Source organism: Lepisosteus oculatus, chromosome 14, assembly GCF_040954835.1.
Source record: "Lepisosteus oculatus isolate fLepOcu1 chromosome 14, fLepOcu1.hap2, whole genome shotgun sequence".
Taxonomy (NCBI): Eukaryota; Metazoa; Chordata; class Actinopteri; order Semionotiformes; family Lepisosteidae; genus Lepisosteus; species Lepisosteus oculatus.
Window position 1 is genome coordinate 22,976,893 of NC_090709.1, and position 21,520 is coordinate 22,998,412.

At 38.3% G+C, this 21,520-nt stretch overlaps 1 protein-coding gene and 2 non-coding genes across 3 annotated transcripts in view; all 3 read left to right on the forward strand.

Annotated features, from left to right (window-relative positions):
• Window positions 1–21,520, forward strand: part of LOC102683422 (zinc finger protein 189-like) — a 187,572-nt gene that overhangs the window by 117,718 nt on the left and 48,334 nt on the right. The window lies entirely within an intron of this gene.
• trnaa-ugc (transfer RNA alanine (anticodon UGC)) lies at window positions 872–943 on the forward strand. The gene has a single exon. It is a non-coding gene; the product is annotated as a tRNA-Ala (tRNA).
• Window positions 3,916–3,987, forward strand: trnat-cgu (transfer RNA threonine (anticodon CGU)). Its single transcript has one exon. It is a non-coding gene; the product is annotated as a tRNA-Thr (tRNA).

Genomic DNA, 21,520 nt, shown 5'->3' on the forward strand with positions numbered 1-21,520 from the left:
AATCATCATTTATTTGGGTAGTAATATTATATAATTTTCTCCTAGCTGCGGTGCTGAAGTCCCACCCTACCTTTAAAGAAATAAAGGAACACACAATGTGTTACTTGAAGAATGCATATGCAAGGCAGGGGGCCAGGAGATCTGGACACTGAAAATAATAGGTTTCTGGTTCTAACTGTTAGGACAATTAGACAGGGTTTGCAAATGGTGGACAAAAATCGTCTTAACTTTCATTGTAATATTTTTTTTCTTGGAAATATAGAAGTTGTACATTTTAAAATCTGTATTGTAATGTATAATAGGCCTCTACCCATATACGTATAATAGTCCTCTAAAATTATCCGTATAATAGACTTCTAACCATATACGTATAATAGACCTCTAAAGTTATCCGTATAATAGACCTCTAACCATATACGTATAATAGTCCTCTAAAGTTATCCTGAACTCCAATCATATATGTATAATAGTGCTCTAAATTTATCCGTATAATAGAACTCCAACCATTTATGTATAATGAACACCTTATCATAGACGTATAACAATAGACATATATTAGAATTTCATTCTAGACGAATTGCGGACCACATTTAGACGTCTAAGGTATGCGTTTAATAGACGTATATTATATGTCTTTTGCCCACTGGGCCGTCGTCCATGTGACTGGACTAAAAATAACTGATTCATTTTTAACCGGTCTCTGGAAGCTTAGATGTGACTATTTTTCCTTCCTTATTTCTTCATTCCCATGAATTTACTCTGTATTAGAGGAAACGCGAAAGTGGGAAACTGCAGACATTCTTCGTGAGTGGTGGATTGTGGTCAGTGAGCATCTGCACATCTCTAAGTCAGTTCCACAAGCTGTTCTGTTGGGGATGTAGCTCAATGGTAGAGTGCATGCTTTGCATGTATGAGGTCCTGTGTTCAATCCCTGGCATCTCCAAGTGTTTCATATTACTGTGCTCACATCGCAATCTTCTGTTGTGTGAGAACTCCTTGTCTGTGTTTATAGACAGCTAGGTTTACACAATTAAATTTAGACACACTCGAAGTGCTACAGTGTTCTCTCCTGTTTTAAATGTAACTCCAAAACATTTCGTTCTGTTCTTCACACTTGTCATGGCTTTTGCAGAAAACACCCTTTGAATTTCTTGAGAGATCATTCAGCGAGTGAGTCCTTCCTCTGGACTCCGCACTAAGCTGAAAGCTGCACAAACTCCTCATTGCATGTCCTGTACTCTTACAAGCGCTCTCGTGTAGATGTGGAGCACAGTTATAAGGACACTTTGAACTTTTTCCGTTTGAAACGGAAAATGCAAATGATCATGAAAAGTATTGATCGTATAAAATATCCATGGTACAACTCGAGAAAGAACTGAAGGACTACACAACAACTTTTGATGATTACAAGTTACTTTAAGAAATACAACCATCCGCACATGGGCTTGGATCCTGAACGCTTAAGTTGAAAGAGCAAAAGCGAAGGATGACCTGTAAACTCTCTTCATTGTCTTAAAGTTTATAAAATAAAACAATATCTTACTTTCTTAATAATTTCTTACTGTTTATAGACGATTTATTGAATTTTTGCAAAATCTCATTTACAAACTTTTTTCTGTTAAATTGTTATTCACATACTCGAATGTAGATAAACGTTATTGTCTTCCGGGTGTGTGCCCATTTCTCAAAAAAAATATTTGTTAGTCTGTTGGGAGGCTGCACAAGGTGTTTAGAGATAGAACATCTAAAAGGCTTTCTAAGCTTAACATCAAGGCAGTTTTCTCAACAGAAATGCTCTTTGGCACTTTCAGCTTTACTTTGGGAACATTGCCGAGATCACTTCTGAGCCAATGCACGTGATAGTGTGCCGGCAAGTACATTTAATATTGGCTGTGTTAGCGAGCTGCTTTTCCCTTTGAAACTTTTACTTCTTCATGCTGAATCATTGGCAGGGGTAAAGCTAATTAAATCTTTTCGCATAGCGCTCCATCAGAAAATACTTTCTCCTTGGTCAAAACGGGCACAGAAAGTTTTATAAGGGCAGCCTGTTTTGCACCATCTAAATAACCGACAGTATGCGAATAAGCTTTTTAATAACAGTATTTACAATATAACCCATGTTCAAAAATGCTTTTAGCTTCTTTTAGTCTAAGAAACAGGGGTGTTTTAGCGGATTGTGGTCTTCAATTAGTAAACGCTGAAGTGTTTCCCCGCTTGTGAACAGATCTGGCTCCATTTAAACAGAATCCTGCTCAGCTCCTGCTTTCACTGCAACTTTTGAATTGAGCCCAAAGCGATAAGCAAGCTGAATTATCAAAGCTCATTAGGTACTAGAGATCATGGTATGTTATCAGGTAAATGCAGTCCCATGTATCCTCCGTAATTTCGAGTAAATACCAAAACACACCATCCACGACCCACAGCGGGAATAAGCAGGACTTGGTTGTTCAGAGCGTGAGGCAACTATCGCCAAGAGGGGGGTTTGATCCTCGCTCTCGCTACTATTTGAAGTGCCAAAGACGCGTAATAGAGATTTTTGCAGATGTTTTTTTATGCTCCACTATACATTACAATAATGAAAACAAATCAATTAGAAATATGCAATACAACGTCGGTTCCCGAAAATAAAATCTGTTTTACACAGACATCATTGCTTTTGAGATAATCCAGATTGTGAAGACAACTGCGCCCTAGCTCTGGAAAATATTACTCAAAGGTTGGAAAGTACAACACGTTTGTACGTTTGACGTTTACAACATGTAACATGGCACTTCTCCAGCAAAGCAACTCAGGTTGGTGAACTACTGGTGTATTCAATACACCTCCATTCATCCATCACTTGTCAGGATGGTTGAGTGTTCTAAAGCACCATTCAAAGCGCTTTACAGGTAATGGGGACTCCCCTCCACCACCACCAAAGCACCATGATCAAAGACTTGTGTTTTTCTAGCTCTCACGGGTATTCTTGTCTCCAGATCGAGGTGTGGGTTCAAATCCCACTCCTACCAGTTGCTTGTCAGGATGGTTGAGTGTTCTAACGCACCCTGATTAAGGACTTCTGTTTTTCTAGCTCTCATGGGTATTCTTGTCTCTAGATCGAGGTTTTGGTTCAAATCCCACTCCTACCAGCTACTCTTTTTCCCTGTTACATTTTCCCATCTTGATGTGCTTGCTGACAATGACAGGAGGAGGAAAATGGAGAAACTGCTTAGCAGACATGATGGGCAGGAAGATTCATGAACTATTAGATGTGATTAGCAGAAAGTCAACTATAAATAGACTTTGTGCATTAAGAACTGTTTGTGTTGCCTGTAATCTAGGTAAGATTTTCGGTAAGGTATGCATTCAAATGTGAAAGACTATAATAATATAAAACCAGGAGAAGACTTATTAAAACATACTGTTTTCCTTGCGGTTTCTAATGTATTTTATTAAATGGGGGCTTTGTGAAATCAACTTTTAGCCTCTTGGAATGCAGTCACTCTCCCCGGTCTAAATACCATTATGTAAAATTAGGAAGCAGCAGTATTTTGATAAAGTGCGGTGTTCCTTTATCACAGTAACACAACAGTAAACAGTAAACGCTCAGGTGTTTATAATTACTCGGGAGCAGATCACCCTCAATCTAGAAAAAACCTTTCACAGCGATATTTGAATCGAGCCCCATAGCGTTAAGAAAGCTAAATTACACAAAGCTCATATGACATTGGGAGTCACTGTACCCTATCACGTCCTGCTTGCACTGTCCTACTAAAAGATTAGAGGGATCAGAAAGGACACAAACAACCCATGAATCAACGATTTTGAACTTAAGGGTCGCAAGCTCTACCGACTGCGCCTCTTGTTCCTCTATTACAACAGTAAAATTACTAGGGTTGATTCAACATATAGTAAGCTGACCCAGTTCCCAGCGACGGCACGGTGGCCAAGTGGTAAGGCGTCGGTCTCGTAAACCGAAGATCGCGGGTCCGAATCCCGTCTGTGCCTCTTTCATTCACCGTCACGTTCCTTTATCTAAGTCTACAAGTAACATGGAAACGTCTCCTCTTGTTACTCTTTCTGTGGAAGCGCACAGTTTCCTGTTAAAGCCAGAACGTATTGCGGAAGTCTAATATATGAAATTTGTTAAGAACTTGATTGTCTTTTCACAGAGAAAAACGAGAAAACCTTTTTTTCAGAAGTGGGATTCGAACAAAAAACCCGAGGGGAAACTGTGACCTGAACGTAACGCCTTAGACCCCCAGCCAACTCGCCTGTGGCTTTTATATTGAATTATATGTAATTTATTTATTTATTTCTACTCGTTGATAAGAAAAAAAGTGAAATCATGTAATTTTTTTTCATGTAGAAAACTAGCACAAGCAAATGTAAAGTTCAGAGCAGCGCTCAATAAAAACGATCAGAAACCGAAAGCGCGAATTATGCAGATCAGTACATTCCCATACCAGTTGTTCTGCAGAAGAAATAAGAATAGCCGAACTCAAAGAGGTTGTATTGCATATTTCTAATTGGTTTATTTTCCTGATTGCAATGTATTGTGAAGCATAAAAGCCAGCTGCATCAATCTCTATTACGCGTCATTTCTAAAGGCGTTTCAAATAGCAGCCAGTGCAGTATTAATGCTTTTGGAGCATGTATTACATTGTAAATAATCTTATTTAAATAAGTTTAAATTTGCACACTGTTATTTAGACAGCGCAAACCTGTCTGACTTCATACAACTTTCTGTGCCCGCTGAGTAGATCTTAAAGCAGCTGCAGCCAAAGTACCCGTAATGGCAACACAGTGCTTTGAGTTCGGCTTTTCTTATTTCTTCTGCAGAACCACCGGCATCGGAATATACTGATCCGCATAAGAAGCGCTTTCGGCTTTGATGGTTTTTATTGAGCGCTGCTCTTAACTTTACATTTGCTCAGGCTAGTTTTCCCCATGAAAAAAATACATTTCCCAAATTACACGATTTCACTTTTTTTTCCTATCAACAAGTAGAAATAAATAAAACATATAATGCAATATAAGAGCCACAGACAGGCTGCCTGGTGGTCTAAGGCGTTGCATTGAGGTCGCAGTTTCCCCTGGAGACGTTTGTTCAAATCTTACTTCCGACAAAGAGCCTCTCTCGTTAGAGTAGAAACGACAGAATCTCTAAGTAGAAAACATTTCCACAACATCTCGCATTTCACGTGTTTAATGTTATTTGTCTTAGTGGCTGTTTCGGTGAATGATGGCTCTCTTTTCTTGCAGGGTGACGGCAAACTTCTTCAGAGAGGGAGTCTCCCACGCACGGCTTTTCTTTATCAGGACCGAAGGTAACAGAGACAGACTTCAAACTCAAATGAATTACTTCTTGAGCATTTATGACCGGTAAAAAGCTGAGAGCAGAAGAAAACGTCATTGGAAATGAAGAAATGTCTGCTGACAGTAATCAGAGCTCACGCTCAACTGCGGACAACCGCTCCTTGTTAGTACAGTGTTGAGTACCCCCGCTTGTCGAGCGGAAGACCGGGGTAAGTTTCGGTGACAGGGTGCTGGTTTAATTTTTTAACAACCTGACTTCAGTTAAAAACTGTGTACTATTTACTAAGTTTCAGACTACTTATTGCGGTAGAATATGGAGATCATATCTAGCTCTGAGCTCAACTGCAACAAGAAGTCGTGCTTAACAAAGTCAGAGCCCAGCTGAACGTGTGCTCAGTGTAGTGCCCAGGACTCAGGAGCATTGTTGTGGTTCTAATTAGCACGAACTGCAGGGGCTCTGAATCAGAGCATTTCAATTTATCTGTTCAGTAAATTAAAATGCAAGACACCTTAAAATGGGATTATTACTTTGTCTCTGTCCCGTTTGTATATAATCGAATGTTTAAAAGATACCAGTAAGGACACACAACTACTAATGGGATACTTATTGGAAATAATCCCAAAACAAGCACGTGCGGCAGCTGGTAAACCCCTGTAATAATATTTGCAGTGACAAAACACTTTGAAGATTTGCAATCTATTTAAATATGGATTTACTAAATTTCAGTTCTCCGGCATAACTGAACTCTCACTGTCGCATACTAAAGGCTTTACATGCATTAGCTGTGATACAGATTCTAATAAACACAGAATGAAACTTAGTTTTGTTCCTCATGGTGATCCTCTTGTAGATCCAAATGAAATGTTTAATATGATCCCCCAAGAAAAAAAAGGAGTCCATTTCCGAATAATTGATACCCCATCAAACATTTTTTAATATCCCTGCAAGTTTATACAGAGAATGCTGGTTCGCGGCTTAAATTCAAATTAAAAAAAAGGAAACGAGTTGGAAACTATGTCAATCTGGGATTTAAATCACCCAGAACATTTCACTACATTGGGCAGTATGTGACAGAGAGCAGCTCCTGACATCCTGACATCCCTTTGATGGATCAGTTAGTAAAGTGGAGGACTGTAGTGGGTAATAGCAGGGAATCCTTAGGTTGCTGGTTCCATTCCGGCTCAAAGGATGGCACCTTTTGTGTACTTTGTTTAATCAAAAAGTTAAAATAGTGAATCTGTTTCATTCATGCGTTGAACAAAAGCTCAATAAACGACGAAGCAGAGGCTCCTGTTCTGAATTCACCTCACGTCTGATTGTCTTGTTTTGGTCAAGATCTGATCTTTGAATTAAGGGACTACACTGTCTGCTTTTTAATTAAAAAATACATACAAATGTCAAGTTTTTTGTAGATATAAAGGTGTTCTCTGTTTTCAAAGGATAGCTACTTAATTGGCTTTATGATTTGGTATTGATTTTGTATTGTTGTATTATTAAGTTTGTGCTTTCTGTGTTTTTATCGTATTGTGAACTACTTTTTTAAACAAATGCTTACAAAGGCAGACACGGCACACATCTGTTTATACCAGCGGTGAATTGTACATTTTTATTAAGTACAATCTACTGTGCACTTTTGGGAGTATAACAGGTTCGATATAAAGTGGCAAAAATATAAAAGGGAAAAATACCCCAGACTGCGTGTAAAGGCTTCGTTGTGACTGTTGTTTTATTTTTAGATAAAGATGGCGTACTGTGCACAAAATGTTGCAGAAACACAATCTTATATTTTAATAACTATTATTTTAATAATTTGATAAGTATGAGGTCCCGGATCCAAATCTTCAGTCCTGATATTTTTAAAAATGATATCTTCCCTTCCTCTCGTTGAAGTCACACGATGTGAACAATTGTTTTTTTTTTCACGTTGCGATCCAAAGAGCCTCAGATGCACAGTCTAACAGTAACCAAACCAGGATGGATTCTGCTGGGAGCCGGACTGAGCTCATTCTCACTCCCTGTGCTGAAAATAGAATTATCTCTTCTCCGAACATCGTCTACAGCTGCTAGATACTGTTCTGTGTCCTACTGCTCCAGCAATTCCTTTGACCAAAGACAGATCACTTGTGCGCTTTTAACCTTCTTGCAGCTACAGGCGAGACTGAAGCTGGAGATGTGAAGGCACCCGCTGGTGCATGTTCTCCAAATTTCACAATCGCGACAGACTTTAGCCCTGAAAAAAGCATTAGCTTTATCAGTTTTTACATTATTCAAACATGATATTTTTATTGCATTTTACATAATAATAATAATAATTATAATTATTATTGTTTAAACTTATATAGCGCTTTTCTGGACACTCCACTCAAAGCCCTTTACAGGTAATGGGGACTCCCCTCCACCACCACCAATGTGTAGCCCCACCTGGATGATGCAACTGCAGCCATAGTGCGCCAGAACGCTCACCACACATCAGCTATTAGTGGGGAGGAGAGCAGAGGGATGAAGTCAGTTCAGAGATGGGGATTATTAGGAGGCCATGACTGGTAAGGGTCAATGGGAAATTTGGCCAGGATGCCGGGGTTACACCCCTACTCTTTCAAGAGACGACCTGGGATTTTTAATGACCACAGAGTCAGGACCTCGGTTTTACGTCTCAGCCGAAGGACGGCACCTGTTTACAGTTTAGTGTCCCCGTCATAATACTGGGGCATTAGAACCAACACAGACCCGCCCAGTGACAGAAACCAGACAGTATCGTGTGTCGGGCTCGGCTGCGAGCAGGACAATGACGTCACGGGGACAAAGTAGAGAAAATCAAAACGGTTCTATAAAAGACCTGTGTCAGCTGTCGGTTCGCAGTCTGGACTCTAAATCCACCGATCCGATTTCAAATCTCTCTAACACCTGAGCTACGGCTTCTTTCGAGTAGTTATTCAGGAGAACATTATGTTAATCATATAGATGAAACGTTTAATATATTCAGGTGGGTAGCTACGTCAGCATTCGTATCTGCAAAGGAACAAGTAATACTGTAGGTTTATTCCACGCTGAAAAGAGAAGAGAGAAAACAAACCTGAAGAAGGTTTCACAGCTATGTTTTCTCTCTTCTCTTTTCAGCATGGAATAAACCTATTCCCAGTGGGCAGTGATTCGTCGAATATACGTATATATTTATATCGTCGAATATACGTATATTCATGGCGAAATACGGCTATACGTATATATACGTCGCCGCGACGTATAATCAATGTCGAATTGCAACTGTAAAATCGACGACATTAATAAACGCATATATAATGTTGAAAACACATCTAACACAGTGCCTGAGGCTTTTTACTGTATATATCGTGTGTGCCGAAACTAGGAGTATACGGCACTCTGCACAGTGTACGAAGTAAATTATTTTCGCAGTAATTAATTAATTTATTATATTTATTACTATATTTAGTATACACGTGTAAATAAATTAATTACTGCGAAAATAATTTACTTCGTACACTGTGCAGAGTGCCGTATACTCCTAGTTTTAAAACTGACAAAAATGTAGAAAACACGTTTCTCACTTAGAAATTTAAGATGGGGGTGGGGTATTACTAGTAGCGGCACTGAACTCACCATGGTGCAATTCATTTACGTGACGGGCTAGTGGTTTAATGGATAACGCGTCTTATTTCGGTTTACAAGATTATCGATTCGACTTCTTCCGGGGTTGTGTGATTTAAATCAGGCTCCTCAGAAATAGATGTCCGGTATGTAAATGAACTGCACCTGAAAGCAAACGTTGGGTCTGGGTTCCTTTCTTTCCTGCATGAAATAGCAAATCATTACAAAAAAAGACACCAACTAATGTCCAATAGCGTTAGTCATTTAAGTAAACATGAATATACTGTAAGGTCTTGGTACATAGGAGTGGATTTCAACCACAATTAAAAAAGGGCGAATTATAATTACAGGCTTCAGACACGTTTTCATACAAAAGTGACCAAACACTCCCTAACTTTCAGGTTTGCTTGAACCTGTAACAAAAACATGGTCTGAAACTTCCATTCTCTGATGTTACTGTCTCTAAAGTCGGACATGATGTTACGCAGATGGGCAGTTTTCTCTCGTCGTGTTCAAGATTATTCGCTGCATAAGCTCCTTATTGCGTGTTCTGTACTGCTCTGTTATTTTGTTCAGATTACCTAAGTGGTGTACAGATAAAACCCAACCGCGTGGTGTAATTTCCGGGTTCGGCACCAGCAGCACCTGCAAACACATCAGCTGACCTCAACATGACTTGAACTCACAACTTTCTGATCTGAAGTTAGACATGCTACCATTGCGCCACGAGGTCACACATTAATTCCCCCAAAGAGAAAAATCAGCGTCCCTGAAAAATATTTTTTTCATTCTCTTCCGTGAGGAGCGCCGCTCTTCAAAAGAGGGTCTCTTCTTCCCAGACCACAGATTATTCTTTCCGCCCGGCTCTCTCACAGAGAGCAGACACACCGTCTCCACTGATGTGTTTACTACATCTATAGATCTGACCCCCTACAGCCCCTTTATACAGCCCCGATACTCGATATTCCCCGATAAAGAACAAAAAATATTCCTGGATAGGATATTTACCACCAGCCTCGTGAACATCTCATCTTGACCTCTTCCAGGAGGAGCACAATTAACACAGAATCCTCTCTCCATTTAGCAAATAACACAAAACACTGTTTACCTGTCAAGACAGAAAACCAGGCTGCTCCAGGTGAGGCTTAAACTCACAACCTCGGCATGACTCCACTGATGATGTCATTTTACATGGCCTGAACCAGGAAAGAGTTTGGAAGTCAAGAAGTTATGGTGTTGTTTTAATACTTGCCTACTCATTTAATTTTTCGGTCAAATCTTTTATTTGCGAGTTCTTTCAATTGATGTTAATCCTTGTCCCGATGCACGATTCTGGGCCATGGTGCATCTTGAATAATGTTCTTATAGACTTCAGTTTGGAAAAGTGCGCTCTTCAGAAGCTACCGAAACCGGTAATTGTTATGTAACACTTAATGCAAAAGCAACGTTCGGGTTTGAAAAAGAATATTACTTGCTATGAATACAAACACTGTTACAGGAGGCGTGATAGGGCTATTTTAACTTAGATCATCAATTCATCTTACATTTCTTCTCCATCTATATCAACAGTGTAATCGCTACTGAGCGCTAAAGGCAGGTCCTGGCAATACAATCTTCTTTAGAAAACATTTTAAAAACTATTTCCACTACCATCTGTAAAGTAAAAGATACCGATTGCACACAACTAATAAAATATTTTTTCCAGGGACGTTGTAGCTAGATGCAAATTACAATCGAAAATGCATCAGCTTTAAAATTTTCTTTTGGATCCAGAGGACGATCAGCATGAGCCATCAAAGAGCCTGTAGCTACAAGAAGGTTAAAAGCACACAAGTGATCTGTCTTTGGTCAAAGGAATTGCTGGAGCAGTAGGACGCAGAGCAATATCTAGCAGCTGTAGACGATGTTCGGAGAAGAGATAATTCTGTTTTCAGCACAGGGAGTGAGAATGAGCTCAGTCTGGCCTCCAGCAGAATCCATTCTGGTTTGGTTTCTGTCAGACTGTGTGTCTGAGGCTCTTTGGATTGCAACGTGAAAAAAAAGAACAAAAAACATTTGCTCACATCTTGTGATTTCCAAGAGAGGAAGAGAAGATATCACTTTAAAAAAAATCAGAACTGAAGATTTGGATCCTGGACCTCATACTTGTCAAATGATTAAAATAATAATTATGAAAATATCAGGTTGTGTTTCTGCAACATATCGTGCACAGTACGCCATTTTTTTCTAAAAATACAGTAGATTGTACTTAATAAAAATGTACAATTCACCGCTGGTATAAACAGATGTGTGCTGTGTTTGCCTTTGTAAGCATTTGTTTAAAAAAGTAGTTCACAATACGATGGAAAACACAGAAAGCACAAACTTAATAATATAACGATACAAAATCAATACCAAATCATAAAGCCAATTAAGTACCTATCCTTTGAAAACAGTGACATTTGTATCTACTTTTGAATTACAAATCAGACAGAGTAGTCCCTTAATTCAAAGATCAGATCTTGGCCTAAACAAGACAATCAGATGTTAGCTGAATTCGGAACAAGAGCCTCTGCTTCATCGTTTATTGAGCTTTTGATCAACGTCTGAGTGAAAAAGATTCGCTATTTTAACTCTTTGATTAAAGTTCACAAAAAGCACCTTCCTTCCAGCTGGAGTCAAAACAGCAACTTAAGGATTCCTTACTGTTCCCACTACAGTTTTCCGCTCTACCAACTGAGCTGTCAAACGGATCTAAAGAACTCCACTCTGGCACATACTACCCAAAGTAGTGAAATATTCTGGGTGATTAAATTCCAGTTCGACATCAAGTTTCCAACTTGTTTCCTTAGTCTTGGTTACCTTGAATTTAAGCCACAAACCAGGATTCTACTTTATAAACTTCCGGGGATGTTACAAAATGTTTGATGGGGCATCAATCATTACAGGCGGAAATTCACTCCTTTTTTTTTCTTGAGGCATCATATTAAACATTTCATTTGGATCGAGAAGAGGATCACCATGAGAAACAGAACAAACTGTTTGATTCCGTCTTTATTGGGGAGCTGTATCACAGCTAATGCATGTAAAGCCTTCAGTATGCGATAGTGAGAGTTCAGTTATGCCAGGGAGTGGGAGTGAAGAGAACTGAACTGAAATTTAGTAAATTCATATTTAAATAGAGTGCAAATCATCAAAGTGTTCTGTCACTTAAAACTTATTACAACACTACCAAGAGTGGGGATTGAACCCACGTGGACACTGTGCCCTGTCACAGAAACATACCCTGGTCTCCCGCGCAACAAGCAGGGGTACTCAGCACTACACTAACGAGGAGCGCTTGTCCGGTGCTCTGTTTACGGTCAGCAGTCATTTCCTCTTTTCCAAAGACATTTTCGCCTGCTCTCAGTAATTAATGTCGGTTTGAAGTCTGTTCCTTTTGTCTCCGCTCTTGACGAAGAGCAGCCTTACGTAGGAGACTCCCTTTCTCAAGAAGTTTGCCATCACCCTGCAAGAGAGAAGAGCCATCAACCACCGAGGCAACCACTAAGACACTTAACATTAAACACATGAAATGTGAGATGTTTTCTACTTAGGGATGTTATCGTTTCTACTCTAACTTCTTTGTCAGAAGTGGGATTTGAACAAACATCTCTAGGGGAAACTACAACCTGAACGCAACGCCTTGGACCACCAGCCATCCTGCATGTGGCTCTTAAATGGAACGATATGTTTTATTTATTTCTACTTGATGATAAGGGAAAAAAAAGTTAAATGTAATTAAGGAAATGTCTTTTTTCATGGGGAAAACAAGCCTGAGCAAATGTAAAGTTTAGAGCAGCGCTCAATAAAAACTATCTGAAACAGGTAGCGCTTCTTATGCGGATCAGTATATTCCGATACCAGTGGTTCTGCAGAAGAAATAAGAAAAGCTGAACTCCAAGCACTGTGTTGCCATTACTGCTACTCTGGCTGAAGCTGCTTTAAGATCTACTCAGCGGGCACAGAATGTTGTATGAGGTCAGACTGGTTTGCAATGTCTAAATAACAGTATGCGAATTTAAGCTTATTTAAATAAGAGTATTTAGAACATAATACATGCTCCAAAAGCGTTAATCCTTCACTGGCTGCTATTTGAAACGCCTTCATAAATGACACGTAATAGAGATTTATGCAGCTAGATTTTATGCTTCACCATACATTGCAGTCAGGAAAATAAATCAATTTTCTTTAACACCTCTGGATAAAGTTCTTCTGTGGAGCAGGTTTCAGACCTCTGCATACAGCGCCCTTGATGTCATTTTATTTTTACAGCAGCAACCATCCTGAAAGTTTTTTTAAAATATTTCTTATTTGAACAACAAAAATACATATAATACAAAAAAGAGCACATATGACGTATCAACAACATCGTCAGGGGCACGTGCTATAATCCAATTACACTTTCTGAAAAATCTACTGTCTATGCAAATGTACATGCTAATCTACAGGGTTCTTTTCTGCACTGAGCTGCTCATTTGAAATCCAGAAGGCAACACAGACGCGCTCCTATACCAAGAGTCTTATCTGGACCACCTGGATAAAAAAACAGGAAACCTAAGCACTAATCTATACTGACAGCTTTTGAAAAGGAGCTCTGTAATATGCACAAATACAAAGACAAGGTATAAATACTCCATAGGTTTAAAATTCAGGAATATGAATGGTCAATTGTTTACAATTGGAGTTTTTATGTTTCGTATGATTTAGCGACTTTTTTACATGTAAAAAAAACAGCACACCTAAATGACAAAGCCTTAGAGCTACAGAGAAAAACAAATTGCATTTAAAGTAATTTTAAAGGCTCGAGATAACATTGCACTATAAACGCAAATGTTTGTCTTCTTTGTCGCACTTACGTTTTGTTGCTTTAGCAAATTTCATGCAGTTTATTTCTGACACAAGACATAACAAGCTTGTGTATTTATGACAAAAAAGCAGGGAAACAATTTTCATTGACCTTGAAACTAAAATTGTTAAAAAGTAAGTTAAATGCACATATAGTAAATATATTTTCTCATATAACGGTGTGTTTTTTTGTCTAAGAATCCTTCATGAATGGTTTAACAGACACTTTGCATGATTAAAAAAAATATTTACGAATTTTTACGTTTTATACAATAAAGTTTTATTGTGAACATGAGCCCTGTTTATCGATATCACCAATACAGTTCTGGATTTTATTCTGCCTTCCTACGCACATATGAATTTTCTTTCACACAACAGCTCGCATGTGTGGTAGCGTATTTGCGCCAGTGAGAAAAAGAATGATGTTGGCTTTTAAATGATGAACCGTTTGCGTTTATACAAAATGACAAAACGTTGTCGCAGACATTGGGACATACTCTGTTTAAACACCTGTCGTTTTCTCTAATATTGGCTCCTGTGCTTCGGTCCATTTGAGAGAGGAGAAGACACTGAAAAAGTCCTGTGAAAGTCGATTTTGCACCTGCGCCAGTGCTGTAGTGGTATCATACAGACGCCCATCCAAATCCATCACACGCTGGAAGCTCTGGAAGGCAACGTAAAATATTGCTCTGTCCGTTGGTGGATTAGGTATGCACGTTTTTTTTTTTCAACGTAAAATGCAATGTAAAAAGATCAAATTACATTCAAAATCGATTAATGTAAAAACCTATAAAGCTAATGTTTTTATCTAGTTATATATTTCTATATCTAGTTCTTCAAAGGTCTTTTTTTAAAAAAAAATGTTTATCGCGATTGTGAAAGTTAGAGAAGGTGTACCAGCGGTTGCCTTCATATCGCCAGCTTCGGTATCGTCTGTAGCTGCGAGAAAGTTAAAAGCGCACAAGTGATCTGTCTTTCGTCAAAATATTTGCTGGAGCAGCAGGACGCAGAGTACCATCCAGCAGCTGTAGATGGTGCTCGGGGAAGAGCCGATTCTCTTTTCAGCACAGGGAGTGAGAATGAGCTCAGTCCGACTCCCAACAGAATCCATTCTGGTTCGGTTACTGTCAGACTGTGCGTCTCAGGCTCTTTGGATCACAACGTGAAAAAAAAAACAAAAAAAATTGCTCACATCGTGTGATTTCCACTAGAGGAAGAGAAGATATCACCTTTAAAAAAATTAGAACTTAATATTTGGATCCGAGAGCACTTGGTGGTGGTAGAGGGGAGACCCCATTACCTGTAAAGCGCTTTGAGTGGAGTGTCCAGAAAAGCGCTATATAAGTGTAAGAAATTATTATTATTATAAATTATTAAAATATCAGATTGTGTTTCTGTAACATTTCGTGCACAGTACGCCATATTTAACAAGAGAACAACAGTCTCAACGAGGCCTTTACACACAGTCTGGGGTATTTTCCCCCTTTATATTTTTGCCACTTTATATCGAACCTACAGTATTATACTCCCAAAAGTGCACAGTAGATTTTACTTAAAAAAATGCACAATCCAGCGCTGGTATAAACAGATGTGTGCCATGTTTGCCTTTGTCAGCATTTGTTTCAAAAATAAGTTCACGATACGTTAAAAACACAAAAAGCACAAACTTAATAACACAACGATACAAAATCAAAACCAAATCATAAAGCCAATTAAGTACCTATCCTTTGAAAACAGAGAACACCTTTATATCTACAAAAAAACCGTGACATTTGTATCTACATTTGAATTACAAAGCAGACCAAGTAGTCGCTGAATTCAAAGTTCAGATCTTGGCCAAAACAAGAAAATCAGACGTGAGCCGTTTACTGAGCTTTTGATCAACGTCTGAGTGAAAAAGCCACTCTCTGGCACATACTGCCCAATGTAGCGTAATGTTTCGGGTGATCTAAATCCCAGTTCGACATCAAGTTTCCAACTCGTTTCCTTAGTCTTGTTTACCCACGAACCAGGATTCTACTGTATGAACTTCCGGGGATATTACAAAATGTTTGATGGGGCATCAATCATTCCAGGCGGAAATTGACTCTTTTTTTTTCTCGAGGGATCATATTAAACATTTCATTCATATCGAGAGGAGGATCACCATGAGACACAAAACAAACAGTTTAATTCTGTCTTTTTTAGAAAGTAGCGTTTGTGATACATTAATAATATTTTCGTGGAAATATAGAAGTTGTATATTTTTAAATTTATATTTGAATCGAAATGTGGTTTTGAGTCAAATATTAGCGTGTTCATGTAATTAGTTTGTGTTTGTCATTACTATATATATATTGCCATGTTACTAGAATTTGTAACTAAAGTTTACTAGTTGTGTTTTTTTTTATGATGATTAGCCATTTGTTGATTACAATTTAAAAGGTATGGGTTTAATAGTCGTATATTCTACATCTTTTGCCCACTGGGATGTGCCAGTTTTATTTGAACAAAGCTAGATACACATTTTCTAATGCAGCCTTCATTACAAGACAGTTTATTTCTCGAAAGCGTGATATGTAAAAAAGAGAAAAACGAAAATATATGGATGACAATATTTCAAAGATGAAGATATTACTTTTGAGAAATTGTCATTTTATGTATCAAGACGCTTTTCAACCACTGGTTTTAGACCTTTGCTATGCTTCCTGAATCATTTTCAGTGTTATAAACTGGGTGTGGAGGTAGCGATCACTTTGAAGAGCAGTTGACAGGCTGGAGCTGTTCAGACTACTCGTTATTTCTCAAATGCTTCCATCTTTTTTCTTTCACGCTAGGACGCGAGTGTGTACATGTGTTTGGTTTTCATTTCACTGATTCTCATTGAAGATTTGGGAATTAACGACGAAAGAATCAGTTGCCTTGGAAAGCAGAAGTTTTGGTTCACAACGATCTTGAAGACACGCCCATGTAGTGCAGCGTGTGATATTTGTACTATAAAAGACCAAGTGCTCAAAGTGACGTCTGCATTTACCGTTTAGACTTTTCATCTCGGGCGCACTTTTAGAAAGCAAAGATAGAGCAGTTGTGTTGAATCACGCTACAGCAGCTGTCAGCAGAGTGGCGCAGCGGAAGCGTGCTGGGCCCATAACCCAGAGGTCGATGGATCGAAACCATCCTCTGCTATACACACCGTCAGTTTAATGAAGTGAATTAAAACTGATTTTTTTCTCTCGTGTGTGTGCAAACTTCACACTTACTGTATTCGTTAATCTTTACCAATAGCAGATGCCCAAATGTATCTTTGGTTGTTCTGAGATCCTTGATAGTTTCCTCAAATCCTTCCAATGAACATCCATATCAAAGCACAGTGTACGAAGTTAATTTATTATATTTATTACTATATTTATTATACACGTGTAAATTAATTACTTTTTCGCAGTAATTAATTTATTATATTTATTACTATATTTATTATACACGTGTAAATTAATTACTGCGAAAATAATTTACTTCGTACACTGTGCAGAGTGCCGTATACTCCTAGTTGCGGCACACACGATACATACTGTAAAAAGCCTCAGGCACTGTGTTAGATGTGTTTTCGACGTTATATATGCGTTTATTAATGTCGTCGATTTTACGGTTGCAATTCGACGTTGATTATACGTCGAGGCGACGTATATATACGTATAGCCGTATTTTCGCCGTGAATATACGTATATTCGACGAATCAATGCCCACAGCTTGGCATACAAGGGTTTTGCTGAGGGGGTCTTGCCACCTGCCTGAAAAAAAAACAGTAAAATGTTTGAGTGCCTATAGAGTTTCTATTTTTATTTTCTTGACAAAAGTTGATACCATTTCCTGGACACCCCGTCCCCCATCAGTGCGCGGTGCCCGGGGAAAAATCTTTAGGGGGGCGTCTGAAATTCTGAGGGGGGGTGATATTTCGGTTGAAACGGAGCTGTATGGTGCAGCTACCCAAATGAAATCTCGCAGCTATGCCATGATAGAAGATTACGACTAGCAATCTGGTATTTGCGATGAAGTTCAGTTTCACATTTTTCGTCACTCTCACGGTTTGTATTGCCTGGAGCGAAAAGTACCATAAGCGTTCATTTTTGCAGCTACATGGACGTTCTGAATCGTTAAGAAAAAAATGTTGTAAAACCAACAGAAAGCACAGACTGCTATAACTAGTCCTAGTTATATAACGATTTTAAGTATAATGATAAACTACTGCAAGGAATCGGTCCACCTGAGCAAACAGGATCGTAATGTTGACACTCAATAACGACACTGATATGTGCAGTTCCTGGACGGATAGCCCTCCTGCCCATCAAACAGACTGAGTGACTGTTCGTGTCATTTAGTGTTGTCTGACCATTGACAAAGTACAACTATTTTTTTAGGGTGCAAATTAAGTTAGGTAAATCTTTTTGCCCAAAACTGAAGGGGCGACATTTCTCCCTCCCCCCGTGATGCCAGGCCTGTCCCCATCCTATTCCATAATGTCATTATATATAATACCATACAACAGTGACCGATCCTTACTAACTGTATGCGTTATAATTGCACATCAGCTCATAGCAGGGGGCACATAGCCGCGATGTATTATCAATGTTAAATTCCAACCATAATATCGACAGCATTAATAAACGCATACGTTGAGAAAATATCGAACCCAGCATATTTTCCAGTTATATACCACAATGCATTGCTAGTATTCGTTGGTCACCATTTTGGACACGTTTTTCAAACGTAGAAGTATATCCGCAAATATCTCAGCAATCCTCTTTTGACGAGTAAGTATGAACAATAATAATACTATCTGAATACATACAGATCTTTCTTAATATTATTTTGATTAAAATAGTACGTGAATAAGCAGAAAATGGCACATAAAAATAGTGTGAATGGGGAAGATGACACAAAATCGTTTTGCCATTTCTCTATTCTTATTCTATGTTGTACTTTCAAACTTTGGGTACTCTTTGATTAGGACAGACTTTATTGCTCAACTGCTATGATGCAAGCCAAATTTTATACATTTATTTCAGCTTTGAGCTTAGTAAACCGTTCATTTTTTAGATTATACTAAAGAAGATATTAATCATCATTTATTTGGGAAGTAATATTATATAATTTTCTCCTAGCTGCGGTGCTGAAGTCCCACCCTACATCAACGGAAAAAGAAATAAAGGAGCACGCAATGTGTTACGTGAAGAATGTATATGCAAGGCAGGGGGCCAGGAGATCTGGACACTGAAAATAATAGGTTTTTGGTTCTAACTGTTAGGACAATTAGACAGGGTTTGCAAATAGTGGACAAAAATCGTCTTAACTTCCATTGTAATATTTTTTTTTCTTGGAAATATAGAAGTTGTACATTTTAAAATGTATATTTGAATCAAAATGTGGTTTTGAGTTAGTGTGTTAATGTAATTAGTTTTGTGTTTGTCATTACTATACTGTATATTGCCATGTTGCCAGAATTTGTAGCTGAAGTTTAAGACTAGTTGTGTTTTTTATGATTATTGCCCATATGTTGATTGTTGATTGATTGTATACAATGTATAATTTGAAATACATATGTTTCAGGTGTGAATGTGTATTTTCAGAATAAATTTCTAAACCTAATCATTGGCTTGGTTTACTTGTTTCTACACCTATAAAACCTATCTTTGATGTATAATAGACCTCTACCCATATACGTATAATAGACCTCTAATGTTATCCGTATAATAGACCTCTAACCATATACATATAATAGACCTCTAACCATATACGTATAATAGACCTCTAATGTTATCCGTATAATAGACCTCTAACCATATACATATAATAGACCTCTAACCATATACGTATAATAGACGTCTAAAGTTATCCGTATAATAGACCTCTAACCATATACGTATAATAGACCTCTAAAGTTATACGTATAATAGACCTCTAACCATATACATATAATAGTCCTCTAAAGTTATCCGGAACTCCAACCATATATGTACAGTATAATAGTCCTCTAAATTTATCCGTATAATAGAACTCCAACCATTTATGTATAATGAACGTCTAAACATAGACGTATAATTGACGTATAACTTTAGACGTATATTAGAATTTCATTCTAGACGAATTGTAGACCACATTTAGACGTCTAAGGTATGCGTTTAATAGACGTATATTATACGTCTTTTGCCCACTGTGTTGGTTCACAACGATCTTGAAGACACGGCCATGTAGAGCACAGTGTGATATTTGTACTATAAAAGACCAAGTGCTCAAAGTGACGTCTGCGTTTACCTTTGAAACTTGCTTCAAAGTAAATCAAGACGTATGTCTGTCTCGCTGTGTGTGCTCTTATCTGTCCATCTCTCTCTCCTCTTCTCTCACTCTGTGCAGTCTGTGCAGAGTATCTGAAGGGGATGCAACACCACTTGGCAAAGAAGAAAAATTATCAGAGGCAGAATAAAAAATCATTATTCTCTTCTCAGTCAGATTCACAGCTCAGACTCACACTCAGACAGAAGCTCAATGCTGTACTGCTCTCTATCCTCACAATCCAGAACCAGAAGATATTCAGACAATCAGTGCTGCTACATGAACAATATCAGACAGAACAGCCTGGACTCAAGTCACATTTCCCCCTTTTCCCCTTTCTCCCAGCCCTCTTAGAGACATAAAAGAGCTCCTGATTCTCCTCTCTGTGAACTGGGCTCAGGGGTCACTGATCTGGCAGCTGTGGGCTCTGTTCCAGGGCAGAAGCAAGAAACTTCAATAAACCCTTTCCAGGACTTCCAGCCCTTCAGTATTACTTTCTTTAATGTATATCAGCCTCCAAACATGTTTTTTAAGTGTTTTATAACACAAGTGAGTGTGGAATTATTTTTGTATTTATGTAATAAACACCAGTATTGACACTCTGATCAGTATATTGATTATTAGTAGCCAAAGGCCGATGGTCGTGACTAAAATAGTGACCAGTTGACCAGTCTGTAGCTCTGAGCAGTGGGACTCAGATCACACAGAAGAAGATCTGTCTGTGTGTGATTCCACACCAGCCCTGGGATTCAGCTGCTCTCACAAGTGTCTCACAGACAGTCTTATAAATGTACAATTAGGTGAAGTCTAGTTACAATTATAAAGTTAAGTGAAATCATCAGACTACCTATAGAAGTGAGAGCTTGGTGGAAATAAAACCAGTATACACCTCCAGGATCAGGAGTCTGATCCTCCTGGCTCTTTTACTCTGAAGATTCGTGTAAAACCCTTAAAAGCGCTTATTTCAGGGACTCGTGCTCGTTCTCTACTGCTCCACACGGGTACGCTTTGTAAGGCATTAATCTGTGAAGTAAACTATTTTTTTTCTGTTTAATGATTTTCATTCCTCGGTTTGTCGCTCTCCTTCTCCAACTGTTATAAATCGCCTCTCTTCACAGCCCGGTTTAGTTTTTTGGAGATGTTATATTTGTATGAAAACCAGGAGTCTCCTCCAGCAGAGATGCACTACTTTTTAAAACTTTTTTTATTAAACGTATAGAATTTACAAATTTAACTACAACCAGAAGATTAAGAAACATGTACAAGAGAAAAAAACACAACAGAAAAAAAAACATATAACCACCAGAGGTAATGAAGTAAATTATGTGATCAAATTGTATTTTTACATATATCATGTTTTCCTTGCTTTATTATTTCTCAGTTATTTATAGAATTTAAATAGTGTTTCAACATGCATGCGTTTCCTGTATAAAATAAAAATCAGCA